A 14,440-nucleotide genomic window follows, 5' to 3' on the forward strand; every position below is an offset into this window, starting at 1 on the left:
CTCTATATCCATTCATTCAGCTAACATTTGGTGCAAAGTGACCCCTTGCCAGGTCCTGCGTGTTGGGGGCATGGGCATAAGAACCACCATCAGCGTCACCAAGGAATCTAGTGGATATTACATATAATGACAGAAATATACTTGTAATATAATACAATCACATAAGTGAATATTTAGGACTGAATATCTATAGTTCCAATGTAACAAAAACCAGACTAGAGCCAGAGGTCCTGAGTAGGAAGCAAGCTGTGCCACCAACCACCGCTCTGGGCAAAGAAAGAAGATTCTTCTGCACCTTGTGAGCTGCTCATGTTTTTACGTCCTGCTTCAATTATGTATGTACTTTGGATTTAGAACAAATAACAGTGTGTCTAATGTATCCTTCAGGTGCCCTGCATCTGTGTAGAACCTAGGAAGTTTCAGTTTCTAACAATTATAAAGCCCTCACTTGCTCTGATGTATACAAATGGAAGCAACTGAAACTGATGTTTTTGCAAGTCAAAACAATCAGCATGGTTCCAATGGTTCAGGCTAATAGCTTTGCTTCAAAAAGACCCTGCATCACTTGGTAATTAATCATTCCAATTCTGTTGAGGCATCAAAAATATTCTTTCGAGGTAGGAAGATTGAAATTATTAGCATTTTTATTTTGCTTTAAAAATTGACAAGGTGACTGCCAGTGCATATTGGCAAGATATCAAAAATTTGAACTAAATATCCTGAAAGTTCAGAAACATTTTTTTTGGAATCAGATGGTTTCCAAAAATCAGATGGAACAAAACCCCAGGGCTTTATCTGTAAGGCCCTGCAATTTCTGTGCTTGGAAGCACACAGGCAGGTCGTCCCAAACACGGAACTCCTGGTTTTGTTGGGAATGGGACAGGTGGTCGGTCACAAGCCAGAAGGTGGCATGGATGGTGGGGGGAGTCAGTCTGAATAAATACTTCTTATAAATGTGGGGCTAACACAACAAAATTAATTCCTGGTGTTAAGTATCAGGAAATGTTACAAATAAGCATTTTCATTCCTGTCATTGTTATTTTGGTAGAACATCTAGAGGGAAAATGTAAGGGCATTAGTTATTCATTGAGTAACCCTGAATTTTAAAGAGCCATTTAAAAGCTACATTTATAATGCAGTGAAAAGCTACACTTTAATTGTTTTTAGCAATGACAAAGCACAGAGAGCCCTGCAAAAAAACCTAAGGGAAATCATAATGGGTAATTGTGTGTGTTAAGGCAGATAATCATAATACATTCTTTTTTAATTCTGTTGTTTGCAAAGTAACTTCCTGAGCCTGAGGAAATTTTAAACAGCTCAGAACTGAGAATTCTTTCTCAGCACAGGTCATTCCCAAATGCCCACGCTTCACGTAGGACGAGATTCATTGCCAGGGTCACCAGACTCATTCGAAATCGCCGAACTTCGTTACATCTCAGGATTTTCCTTGCCTCTCCATGTTTCTCTCTTTTCCCCGAAGGCCAGAGTGTTGCTCTCTAGGCCCGGCAGCTCTCACGGTAGGTTCCGAGCACTCAGTGACGGGACTTCCAAGGCCGCTTCCTCTTGGTCTACCGTTCCCGGCGCTCTAGACGCTGCTTGCACGGGCTGTTTCGCAGAACACCTTTTCGCAGGTGCAGCACAGCCACCGCGACTCCTGCGTTCTGGGAAAGGCTTCAGGGAACACCGAGTCAGCTTTCCCGTTTCCTAATTGTTCTGGAGAAAGCGAGCCTGGGGACCAGGGAACCATCGCCGCCCGGAGCTCCCTGTTTTGAAAGCTCCCGGGCTCGCTCTCGGGCTGTGCTTTTCCCTTCATTCATCCCCTAGGAAACGCCCTCCGTCAGGAGCCTGCGGTCCCCTGACACTCCAAGTCCTGGGGGGCCAGTCTCCCGTCCTTGCTTCCACCTTCAGGACTGCCATGGACCACTGCTTTCCCACGTGCATCTTTCCAGCGTCTCACTGTCCCAAACACTCAGCAAATAACTGGCATTGGAATGAAATGGAATCAAGAAAATGAAGTTTTTCCCACTCATGGCCATCATGTGATATTTCCATTTAGATATACCTTCTTATAATCTCATAATAAAACATAAAAGTTCTGCATATTTCTGTTATCTTTATTGCAGGATCTACAGTCTTCATGCTGATTTTGCAAGTGGTTTTCATGATATTTTCTTACGGTAATAAGCTCTTTGTAGGAATTCAGTTATTCTAAGATTCAGTGGGAAGCCCTACTGAATTCTCATTAATTTCAATAATATTTGTGTCTATCCTCGGGATTTCCTGGTAGGCAACTATATTTTCTATGAATAATGTCTTCATTTCCTTGATTCTAATCATTTGTGGCTTTGAAATGCCACCTATATTTTTGTCCCTCTGTTAATCATTTCTAACCTCAGTGTCCTGTAATCAGAGAACTTGTCCATACCATAACAACATCTGTAAAATCTTTGGGGTTTTGCTTTATGAAACATTAGGAAAATCAGTTTGCAAAAATGTGCCATGTGTGCTTGAGAAAATTATATACTCTGTAATTTTCAGGGCCTACGAAATCAATCCATTGATTCCATATAAAAATATTCCATATCCTTTATAATTGTCATCTGCATGATTTACCAGTTGCCAACAGATGGATGTCTAAACCTCTCCTTACAATGGTTGATTTGTATATTCCTTCTTTCAATTCAGGCAATTATTTTCTATATACATTTTGAGTCATGTATGTTAGAAACATACAACTTTAGGATTACTAGGGGGTTTTGGTGAAATTAAAAAGCATCATTATATGGTAATGCTAATCATTCTATATTAAGACTTCAAAATTTTGAGGTGTCTGGGTGGCTCAATTGGTTTAACATCAGACTTTGGCTCAGGTCATGCATGATCTCATGGTCCTTTGGTGAGCCCCAATTCATTGGGCTCCCCACTAAGCAGGGAGTCTTCCTCTCCCTCTGCCCTTCCGCCACTTATGGGCACAGGCACCCTTCCTCCCTGTCAAATAAGTAAAAATCTTTAAAAACATAAAAAAGACTTTTAAACTTAAATTACTTCTGTGCACATTTGTTTCATAGGTTGTTTTAAGATTTTGAGTTCAACATTTCTAGGTGTACAAACAAGATATACTTATTTTTAATTCAAAATGACCTATCTGCACTTAAATGGCTGTTTTGTCACATTTATTGTGTCTAATTACTCATAATATTCTTTTTTTTTAAGATTCCATTTATTTATTTGACAGAAAGAAAGAGATCACAAGTAGGCAGAGAGGCAGGCAGAGGGTGGGGCGTACTAAGTAGGCTCAGCGCTGAGCAGAGAGCCTGGTGCGGGGCTCGAACCCAGGACCCTGAGATCATGACCTGAGCCAAAGACAGAGGTTTAACCCACTGAGCCACCCAGGCACCCCCGTAATATTCTTATGTCATTTTGTTGCTTGTTCTTTCTTCTTCCTTTTTAAATTTTATTTCCTACCTTCTTTTGAATTAACTGTTCTTAAAATCCTGTTTTTCCTTCCTTCCCTCTTTGGATTTGAGTATTACACTGTTTCTATTCTTCAGTGCTTACACTTGAAATCCTAATGCATGCACTATGAGCCATTTAATGCTGACAAACTTCTACAAAACAAATTTTTAAATTCAATCATATTCTTATTTCTAACCCTGGCTGTAGTCCTGGACAGGACCACTCCCTCCTGTTTCAGTATGGTACATGCCTGACACATGACTAGTGTCTTGTATTTGCCTCTTATGTGTCTGTTAACCTCTGAGTTTACACATTTCTTTCCTCGGTATTTCTTCTAGGGTCTGAGACTCTCCTTACCAGATCACCCACTTTCATTCTAAAAACCATTCTTGGGTGAGCCTGGGTGGCTCAGTGGGTTAAAGCCTCTGCCTTCAGCTCAGGTCATGATCCCAGGGTCCTGGGATCGAGCCCATGTCGGGCTCTCTGCTCATCGGGGAGCCTGCTTCCTCCTCTTTCTCTGCCTGCCTCTCTGCCTACTTGTGAGCTCTGTCAAACAAATAAGTAAAGTCTTAAAAAAAGAAATTAAAAATTTTAAAAAAACAAAAACTCTTCTTTAAACTGTCTTTTGGAATTGGCTGGTGGTGTATTTCTTCTGTGTCTGTTTGTCTGGGTGTCCCTGTATTTTGGCTAGAGACACACTTGGAATCAGACAGTACTGTACTTACTGAGGCACAGCGAGGGGAGTGCCAGTGCCCGCAGGCTTTGCTGGATCCACAGAGGGGGTTTTGCCTGGCTCCGACAGTCCTTGCTTTGACACCTTCTGGTCACCTCCACTCCCTTTCACATTCTCTTTCATCTTCCTTGATTTTAGCATGATGCTTCTACAGGTGGATTTACTCTTATTTACCCTACCTGGTATCCTAGTATTTTCTCAAGTCTGGCCAATTCTTAGCTATTTTAGCCCTTCATTATCGCCAGTTTCCTCTGTTAAAACTTGACTCTGACCGCAGCTCTCCCCTCCCTGTCCCAGGTTTCCTTCCTCCCATGCCGGTCTCTCTAGGCTAGAGTCCCTGCCGCTTATCTACATGCATTTTCCGTTTCACCAGTGTCCTGATCCCATGTGTCTAGTATCTGATCTGACAAGTCTTAAATTTCAATGAGAATATTTTCATTTCTAAACGTTCATTCGGTTCTTTTGTAAATCGCGATCACCTTTGTCGATAGTATCTGGTTGCTTTATCAGTCAATCCCAGGCCTTATTTTTCCAACAGCTCACACATTTATTTTATCTGATGTTCTTAAGTTATCTGTGATCTGGGATTTTTAGGCATCCGTTTACTCCATTGTTTCTTCTGCCTCCCACTTCTGTCCCCTGGGGCTGTGTAGCCCTGATTGTGAGCTCATGTTTGGTGGCATTTTTATCTGTGGGAATCCTTGGGGAGGACGGGCCTCTAGCAAGAATGTCATGTACTTCTACGATGAACCATTGGTACTGCTGACATGTGGACACACTAACTTAATCCAAGGATTCCGGATCTGTGTGAGGGCAGGTCTGTGGATGTGTGTTTTCAGGGAGTTATTTCTTGCTACCTGGGGGGTTAGCTGGAAGATCGCTCCCTTTCCACCTTCCCTCTGGGTTTGGAAGCCTTCTGAGACCTCCAGTGACAGGGAGAGGTTTGTGTCTCCTAACCCCCTTTTATGCACCCTAGACCCCGTTTGATTTTCCCTATGAGGCCATTTAAAAATGCAGCTGGCAGCGAGGGAGGTGAGCAAGCATGCTGGGGCTGGCCACGGGGCCGTCGTCATCTATCGGGTTAAACTTAACCCTAGGAACTCTGATAATGGTACTTTCAGTGAATGGGAAACATTAATCTGGTATTCATATCTTGTCTTATTAGGAAAAAAATTAAGTGGACATGATTAGTTACTCACAGGTAAGCAGAAATAGCTACCTTAATGCCTCAGTCCTCAGATTAATTACACTGTACACATCAAAGCTTACACCTTGAACTGGCTGGAAAATACTTTAATCTGTTCTCTTTATACAACTGTCTTGTCCAATGTCTGCCTAACTTACACAGTTTAAGCAACACAGAATTACAGTTTGCACAGGGAAATTATATGGAAATCACCATTCATTCCGGGCAGCATCACAGTTGCAGTGATATTGAGAATCAAGGCAGTTCCCCTGTAATCCACAAGCACATTTTTGAGCACCAGGCAGAGAACCTCCCCAGTAAGTGTGTGTCTCATTGGTTCTTCCAACCCACCAGTTCACTGGGGTTCTATCTGAAAGACAAGTATGAGAAAGGTGACACCTACTTTGCCCCCCACTGCCTGCCTCCCCAGCACAGTCCTTTACTCCCCTCTGTCTAAAACACAGATGAGCAGAGGTTAACTCCACAACAGGGTCCTTTCTAAGAGGATTTCCAAAGATTTAAGACATATTTCCACATCTAGACGTACGTTCTCACTGTATGTTTTACTTTTATTAGAAAACGAGCGAGTCATCCCTAACTCATTCAGGCATGATATCTACACATTTCTCCTGAGGACTCCAATGACATCATTTATTTGGACACAACACTGAAAGAACTGTCATTTTAAAAAAAGGAATGAATGAAAACCAGAGTAATTTGTACACTGCATCCAAATGCTGTTCGAGAGCCTAAAATGCCATTGAAAGATGTAATATTTTTAATACTTATACAAAAACAATAATCAAAATGAAAACAAAGCCCTAAAAACAAAGAGCAAATGAAAGAAATCAATCAAATTGTGTCTCAATTTGATGGTATACCTCAGAGAGGAAATACCTGCTAAGCTTAAGATACAGGAATGTGACTATGTGCCACAATGGGAATACACTGAAGGATAAGAGAACTAAAACAAACAAAACAAAATACCAAAAAACAAAAGAAAACCATCGAAAAAAGATTCACAAATCTGACCACATCAACATGTAAAACTTTCATATTACCAATGATGCCACAAAGTGAAAAAATAAGACAAACTTTGGAGAACATATTTACAATGAATAGAACAAAGATTACTATACAACACTCATAAAGGATATTTATCAATCAGTAAGAAATACAGAACAAAATTAATGGAAAGGTATGTAAAAATATACAAAACATATAAATCAACATTTCACAGAAGAAAAGTGAAAGGCCCAATCCTATCCAAAATCAGAGAAATAAAAAAACAAAACAATAGGGTTTTCATCTTTCATCAGACTGGCCATAATTTTGAAATAACGGTATCAACTGTGAACAAGGAGACAAAGAAAGCTGTCCTGTCACCTAACAGCTGGTGGGAGTCGTATGGTCACTTAGACCAATTTGGCAGCATAAAGTGACACTGGAAATGCTTAGTCTCTCTGACCCAACAATATGTATCATGCGTGTACACTACAGAATACTTGAAATGCTTGTTCTTCTACAGGGAGAGAAAATGTAAAAGATGGTCACTGCACAATTATTCATAATAATGATAAACAGAAATGACATAAGAAACAGACAACTAAAATGTATGCTGTCATAACAGAATATTAAAAGGAATGAAGTAACCAGTTTGGATAGATCTTAAACACAATATTAAATTCTAAACAAAGGGCCACCTGCGTAGCTCAGTTAGTTAAGCATCCAGCACTCGATTTCAGCTCAGGTCACGATTTCGGGGTCGTCAGATCAAGCCCCATGTCAGGGTCAGCAAGAGATCTGCTTGAGATTTTTCTTTTCCCTGCCCCTCCTGCTTGTGTGTGCTCTCTCTCGCTCTTTCTCAAATAAATAAATAAATCTTTAAAAAAAAAAAAGGCAGCCAAAACAATCCTGACAAGTTTGTCAAGAAGAATTTGTTCAGTAGAACAAACTGGAGAACTTACATTCCTGACTTCAAACTTGCTATAAAGCTACAGTATCAAACACAAGGAACTAGCATGATAATATCCACATATGAATATTATCATCTCCACAAATGAACTGAAGTGGGAGTCCAGAAACAAACCCATACACCTATGGTCAACTGACGCTCAACAAGGGTACCAAGATCATTCAATGGGAGAAAAAAAGAGTCTCTTCAACAAATGGTATTGGAACTGAATATCCACATGCAAATGAATGAAAATGGACCCCTTCCTCATATCATATACAAAAATTAACTCTAAATAGATCAAAGACCTAAATGTGAGAGCTAGAAACAATAACACTCTTAGGAAAAATACACGAGTGAATCTTCATGATCTTAGAATGACAACAGATTCTTAGATATGACCTCAAAGGCAAACACAACAAAGGAAAAGAGATCCTTTTGTGAATCAAAGGATATACTTTCAAGAGAATGAAGAGACAACTCACAAATAGGAAGAAATATTTGAAAACCACATATGTGATAAAAATCTATTACCCAAAATACTCTTCAATAAATCCAATTAAAAACAGGCCAAGGATTTGAATGGACATGTCTGCGAAGCAGATACACAAATATCCAACAAGCACTCGAAAAGGTACTCATTAGACATTAGGGAAAAGCAAATCAAAACCACAATGACATGCTACTTCCTACCCACTATGTTGGCTATAATATGACAACAAGTGCTGTCAATAAAGAGGGGAAACTAACCCTCATGCATTGCTGGTGGAAATATAAAATTGTGCACATTATGAAAAACAGGCGGTTCGGCGGTAATTTAAAACTACAACTAATGCATGATCCAGCATTTTCACTTCTCAGTAAATACCCAGAAGAACCAAAGACATGTATTCTATCAAAATTTGCACATGAATGTTCAGAGGGGCACTACCCAACAGCGGTAAAGCAGAAACAAGCCAGACGTCTGTTAACCAGTGAGTGGATGAACAGAACTCAGGTCCTTCTACACAATGGAATATTCTTCAATGATAGAAATGAAGTCTTGGTAAAAAGGCACACTTAGTTATAAAACGAAGGTCTGAGGATCTCATGTATAACACGGTGACTACAGCTGATATCACAATTAAAATCTGTTGACAGCAGAGCTTAAATACTCTCACCAAAAAAACAAAAACAAAAACAAAAACCCAAAACAAAGAAAGAAAGAAATATGTGAGATGAGGGATGTGTTAGATTAGATGGGAGGAATCCTCTCACAATGTATACGAATATCAAAATCATCACAATGTTCACTACATACCTTATAGTTCTGTCAAATATACCTTAATAAAGCCAGAAAAGAAAAACAATGAAGTCTGTAATGTGCTCCAATATGATGAAGTTTAAAAACATTACACAAGGTGAAGGAAGACACACATAAAATATACATTTTGTATGACTATACTCCTACAATAAATCCAGAAGATCCAAGTCCATACTGACAGAAAGTAGATTAGTGGTTTCCAGGGTCTGAGAATTTTGGAGTTATTTTAAGGACGTGCGGTCAACTTATTCTATAAAAATTCGAGGTTTTGTAAAGGGAAAACAAAAACAAACCAAGACCGGGGGAAAGCTCTCTACATGGGCTTTAGTAATACCTTCTCCTAAAAAACCTCATTAACTGGGTTCTGCTTGGTAATCTGTCTTTTGTTTCCACTGAAGAATAATTATAGTCATTTATTTTGTGGTTTGCCACAAGAAGGTTGTTCATCATTTATATAAAGAGAAACAGAAGTTTTTTATTTAGCTCTTGATCCCAGAAAGTCTTCAGGCTCCAAAAGGAATAGGGATGCTCTATGTATGTTTTTTTTGGGGGGGGGATGGGGAGGGAGTGTGGGGGAGTCATGGTCAAAAGTCTGAAATATTTGCAAGTTTGATAACCATGTGACTTTATATGATGTGTGTGTGTGTGTGTGTGTGTGTGTGTGCGCCACTTTGCCCTATTGATCTGCTAATCCAATGCTACTGGTCTACACACCTCAACATCACCTGCAACCTTGTTCAAAACCAAAACTCTCCGGCCCCATTCTATGGTTTAAAACACCTCCCAGTTTTGATCTGATGCACACTAAAGTCTGAGAAACACTGTGTCAGGCTGGTTCCCTCAGGTTCATTTTATCTATTTCTACTTTACTATTTTAAACACGAGTCATAATCCTCATAAGTTCCATTATAAAACAAAGCAGAAAATGACTTCAATAACTCACACAGGACTTCTTCATATTTTGCTGGTCTCCCTTGGAAAAATGCAGAAATCTCTGAAGGCAGAGCTGGGATGGAGAAAGAGGAATGAAGTCATTAAAGGTACAGACTGCCCTCTGAAGGCAGAGCTGGGATGGAGAAAGAGGAATGAAGTCATTAAAGGTACAGACTGCCTTGCAGTTCCCGGACCTGCCTTCTTAAAAAGCTGCAAACATCACCTGGGTGAAATGCCCCTTTGTGGGAGAATACCCTTTTCACCTCGCAGAAGGGGCAGGGAAGGACCTATGTAAACCACCCACACAACTACGTCTGACTGTGATTTGGCCATGCAGAGCTTGAGTGTGCAATTTTTCACTGGGTGAATGGAACTATCATCTAGGACATTTTTAAACAATGTCTGTACCCCTATGTTCTGTTTCAAAGAAATTTTAGAAATGAGAAAAATTGGTTAAGCAAATTATAATACGCTAAATGAAGGAACACGAAACCTTCAGCAAAGGTTGTACAACAAAAGTTGTTACATCTGTATTTCCTTGTTTACTCAAGTTAGAGAAGGCAACCAAAGCTAAGAAAAAAAGGATGGAGGCACTTTCAAGTGAGTGTACGTTTTGTTTTTCTAAAGCATTGCAGTTTCTCAAATGGCTATCTTTTCTTAAACCAGTGGTGATGTGGTCAGTACAGGACTGGGGTAGGAAAACTCAACGTTTCCTCTGGGTTCTGCCCCAACACAAAGACAGGGAAATTCACTTACATTTTCAGCACCAATTTCTTCTCAACCTTCAAGAAGAAAAATAAGTAACTCTCCTTGTACTGCTGTCTTGTAAAGAACTCAACAGCACAGCTTTCAATGCCAGATTCATTGTGTGAGCAGAGCTTAGAATCTGGGAAGAGGGAGCACAAAACAAAGAGTAAGGGTTGAACTGGGATTGGTGAGACAAAACTGACTCACATCTAGTTTTAAGGCCCTTTCCCACAAATCCCTGGAATGCCTCCAGCTCAGTTCTATTTCCCAGGTCATCTAACCATCCTTCACTCCTTCCAGCCCAGCTGCCCTGGTCCAGGCTTCTCTCCATTAGGCAGCCTGGGAGCTTCTGAATGGGGCAATATTCTCAATTCTCACTTGTTGTGAACACGCCTGTGAAAACCTAGGATCTGCTCCTCTCTCCGAACTACACTCTGCTCAAAACTCACTCAAGAGGTGCCTGGGTGGTTTGGTTGGTTAAGCAAACGACTCGATCTCAGCTCAGGTCTTGATCTCAGGGTCATGAGCTCAGCCCTGCAGTGAGCCTACTTAAAAACAAAAGAGAGAGAGAGAGAGAAAGAAAAAGAAAAGAGAATAACCACAAATAGTTGTAGGATTCTCTCCAACTAACATATACTTAGAGACTCCTCCTTCTTACTTTCCAAGATGTGCTTTTCTAACGTAGATGAAAAAGACACCTGAGGGGCAAATTCATTTTAGCTGGAATTGTCACCCAGGCCCAGAGTTCCAATGTATTTGTTATTCCATAGACTCTCAGGTCAGACCTTCTATAAATTCAAATCAAGACTGCTGACAACTGTTACAAACCTAACTTGGATACAATTATACGGTCTCTATTAGAGGCTTTGAAGACATCTAGAAATCTCATACACAGAGCTACTACATGGTTAAGATTCAAACGTTCAGATCGTTTATCTGCTAGTGTTGTGACATAGGGTACATAATAATAGCATGGGTGAAATGAAAAGAGTGGAGAGAAAGGAGCTGATCTGAGAAAAGGACCAAAAACATGAATGAATCTTTTTTTTTTTTAACACAAATGAGTCTTAAATGAATTTTGCTAAGTGAAATAAGCCAAACTCAGGAGATACATATTATATAATGCCGTTGACATTCTGAAAAGGGTAAAATTGTAAAACATAGACCAAAGGGTTGGGTGAAAAAGGCAGGGTTGAGTAATGACCACGGGGAATGAATTAGATTATCCATGAGCCCGTACTGACATAAACAAATGATGGAATAAATAAATGAGGAAAATGAAAATCTTTCCTTTACAGAAGAATCCCAATAAACATATAAGTAAAACAGAAAAATCTCGTTTTAGAACACCACAGTAAAAGTGGTTGCAGGCAAGACCCAACAATGAAAGCGAAAATTAGTGGCCAAAACTATAAATATAAACAGGATACCTGGGTAGCCTCAGAGTTTCTCCTCAAATTTACTAACACTCCTGGTGGTTTTAAAATATGACCATAAATTCGGAAAGGAGCGAATTTCCTCTGTCCCTGGGTGTGCACTGGACTTAGCCAATCCACTCTTAAGTGTAGACTAGATATGGAAAAATCCTAAATATATAGTGCAGAAACCCCGCTGATACCACCTTAACCAAGTACTAAAGGTTAGTATGACAAATCATGTTGATATCTTGTGTCACCTGATACATAGGTAGGGCACATCCTTCCAAGGGTATTCTTCCTAAAAATATATACCTGTCCAATAAGGAGAAAACATTGGACAAGCGTAAATTCAGAGGCACTTTTCACAATACCTGACCACTATTCTTCAATCATGTGAATGCCATGAAAGACAAGGAAAGACCAAAAAAACTTACAGGTTGGAGCAGACATAATGATTAAATAAATGTATCGTGGTATCTGGACAGAATCCTGGATCAGTAAAAGGGCATTCGTGGAAAACCTGACGGAATCTGAACAAACTCTGTAATTTCGTTAATACAATTGCGCCCGACTTGCTTCCAGTTTTGATAACGGTACCATCGCTCTGTTAAAATGTTAACATTGGGGGAAGTTGCGTGAAGTGTATATGGGAGGTTGCAGGAGATGAGAGCGTGCTTTCTTCAAGTTTGGTATACTGACAGTTTTTTACACATGAACAGTTTTTAGTATTAATACCGAATTGCTAGCTTGCTGCTTTTCTCATTCCAGAATAACCATGCTGGTCACAGATAGCGGTACAGAGATGAAATCCAAACACAGCTTCCCTTCTCTTGGCTTGCGTCTAAAATTTGGTCGAAGGACCAGGACAAAAGCCTGGCTCCAGGCAGCAGGCGTGAGTACCTCAGACAGCAATCTCTCAGCTCAGCCGACTGGGCAGAAACTCTCCAGCTGGTTTCTCAAGAAAAGCGCCTGGGGTACACCGGGGAAGAGAATCTTGAGAGAGGTAATGAATAATTTATGCGCCAGATATACATGGTAAACGCCTCTAATCTTCACTAAACCCCTGCTAGCTCAGTACGATGAGTAACTTTTTAAGACTTAGGGTTAGATAGCCCTCTTCAGGGTAGACGCACTTTCCCAGCACTAGCTGCCAGGAGCAGAGTTCTAGCTCCTCGCCGCCACCTCAGCGCCGCTCCCTCCGTCTGCGCAAGTGCGTCCCCGCCTTCTCCTCCCCGCTCCTCCGTTCCGGGCCTCCAGCTCCTCGCCGCCCCGCGCCCGCGCCGCGCTGCTCCCTCCCTCAACAGTGGTGCGTCCCCGCCTTCTCCTCCCGGTTGGTCCTTCACCCGCCTCCAGCTCCTCCCCGCCGCTGCGCCGCTTCCTCCCTCTGCGCATGTGCATCCACGCCTTCTCCTCCCGGCCAGTCCTTCACCCGCCTCCAGCTCCTCGCCGCCGCTGCGCCGCTCCCTCTCTCTGCGCAAGTGCGCCCCCGCCTTCTCCTCCCCGGTCGTCCGTTCCTGGCCTCCAGTCCTCGCCGCCCGGCGCCACGCCGCTCCCTCCCTCAACAGAGGTGCGTCCCCGCCTTCTCCTCCCCGCTGGTCCTTCACCCGCCTCCAGCTTCTACCCGCCACCGCGCCGCTCCCTCTCTCTGCGCAAGTGCGTCCCCGCCTTCTCCTCCCCGCTCGTCCGTTCCCGGCCTCCAGCTCCTGGCTGCCCCGTGCCGTGCTGCTCCCTCCCTCAACAGAGGTGCTTCCCCACCTTCTCCTCCCGGCTGGTCCTTCATCCTTCTCCAGCTACTCGCCGCTGTTGCGCCCTTCCCTCCCTCTACCGATGTGAGTCCCTGCCTTCTCCTCCCCGCTAGACATTTCCCGGCCTCCCGCCCCTCTCCTTTGCCGCGCTGTTTCCTCCCTCTGCGCATGTGCATCCCCGCCTTCTCCTCCCCGCTGGACCGTTACCGGCCTCCAGCTCCTCGCCGCTGCGCTGTTTCCTCCCTCTGCGCATGTGCATCCCCGCCGTCTCCTCCCCGCTGGACCGTTACCGGCCTCCAGCTCCTCGCCGCTGCGCTGTTTCCTCCCTCTGCGCATGTGCATCCCCGCCGTCTCCTCCCCGCTGGACCGTTACCGGCCTCCAGCTCCTCGCCGCTGCGCTGTTTCCTCCCTCTGCGCATGTGCATCCCTGCCTTCTCCTCCTGGCTTGTTCTTCCCCGGCCTCCAGCCCCTCCTGCGAAACCTTCTCTGGCCGGGTTCACGAGGTGAGGGAGTTAGGGGTGAGTCCCGGGGGATGGGGGCGAGTGCCTAAGGGGCCCTGTGCGGCCCGGGGGTCCGGCGGGGGCGGGGGTGCCCGGTTGTGGGTGGAGCTCCGCGGGCACCAGACGGACCCCTGGATTCTGCGTTGCCTGCAGAGTTGAAGGGCCGGCGAGCGGCGGCGTCTCTGCATGAGGGACCAGGGTCCGGAGTGGGAACGTTGGCTCTGGGGTTCCCAAGGCCCGCAGGTGTCCGGCTGCAGCGCTAAGCTGGCCGCGCCGTCCTGCGGCGGCGGGTGGGGAGTTTGCATGCGTGACGTGTGCGCCAGACCCACGGGGAGGGGGTGGGGCTGCGGGTAGGGGTGAGTGTGCTTGTGCGACATGCGTGCACGCTTGGCGTTATGACGTGTGTGTGTTTGCGCGTCTTAAGTGCGCCGGGCTTCCTAGGAGGGGCGCGGTTGTAGGAGAACC

The 14,440-nt window shown here is 43.4% G+C and overlaps 2 long non-coding RNA genes across 4 annotated transcripts; one reads left to right on the plus strand and one right to left on the minus strand.

Moving 5' to 3' along the window:
* Positions 1 to 621: 621 nt before the first annotated feature.
* Positions 622 to 13,519, minus strand: LOC309859797. 3 transcript variants are annotated; one of them, XR_014308910.1, is made up of 7 exons: positions 13,359 to 13,519; positions 12,631 to 13,182; positions 10,762 to 10,857; positions 10,322 to 10,451; positions 9,576 to 9,638; positions 5,589 to 5,745; positions 622 to 1,980 (listed from the first exon to the last, which is right to left on the minus strand). It is a non-coding gene; the product is annotated as an uncharacterized lncRNA (long non-coding RNA). The 3 variants fall into 3 exon arrangements; XR_014308911.1 differs by lacking the exon at positions 622 to 1,980 and having other exon boundaries at positions 5,484 to 5,745; positions 10,762 to 10,860; positions 13,359 to 13,516; XR_014308912.1 differs by lacking the exons at positions 622 to 1,980; positions 12,631 to 13,182; positions 13,359 to 13,519 and adding an exon at positions 12,165 to 12,518 and having other exon boundaries at positions 5,484 to 5,745.
* LOC309859803 lies at positions 9,575 to 10,492 on the plus strand. Its single transcript, XR_014308919.1, has 2 exons — positions 9,575 to 9,672; positions 9,733 to 10,492. It is a non-coding gene; the product is annotated as an uncharacterized lncRNA (long non-coding RNA).
* Positions 13,520 to 14,440: the final 921 nt, after the last annotated feature.

The sequence above is a fragment of the Mustela nivalis genome (assembly GCF_964662115.1).
Source record: "Mustela nivalis genome assembly, chromosome: 2".
NCBI classification, from domain to species: Eukaryota; Metazoa; Chordata; class Mammalia; order Carnivora; family Mustelidae; genus Mustela; species Mustela nivalis.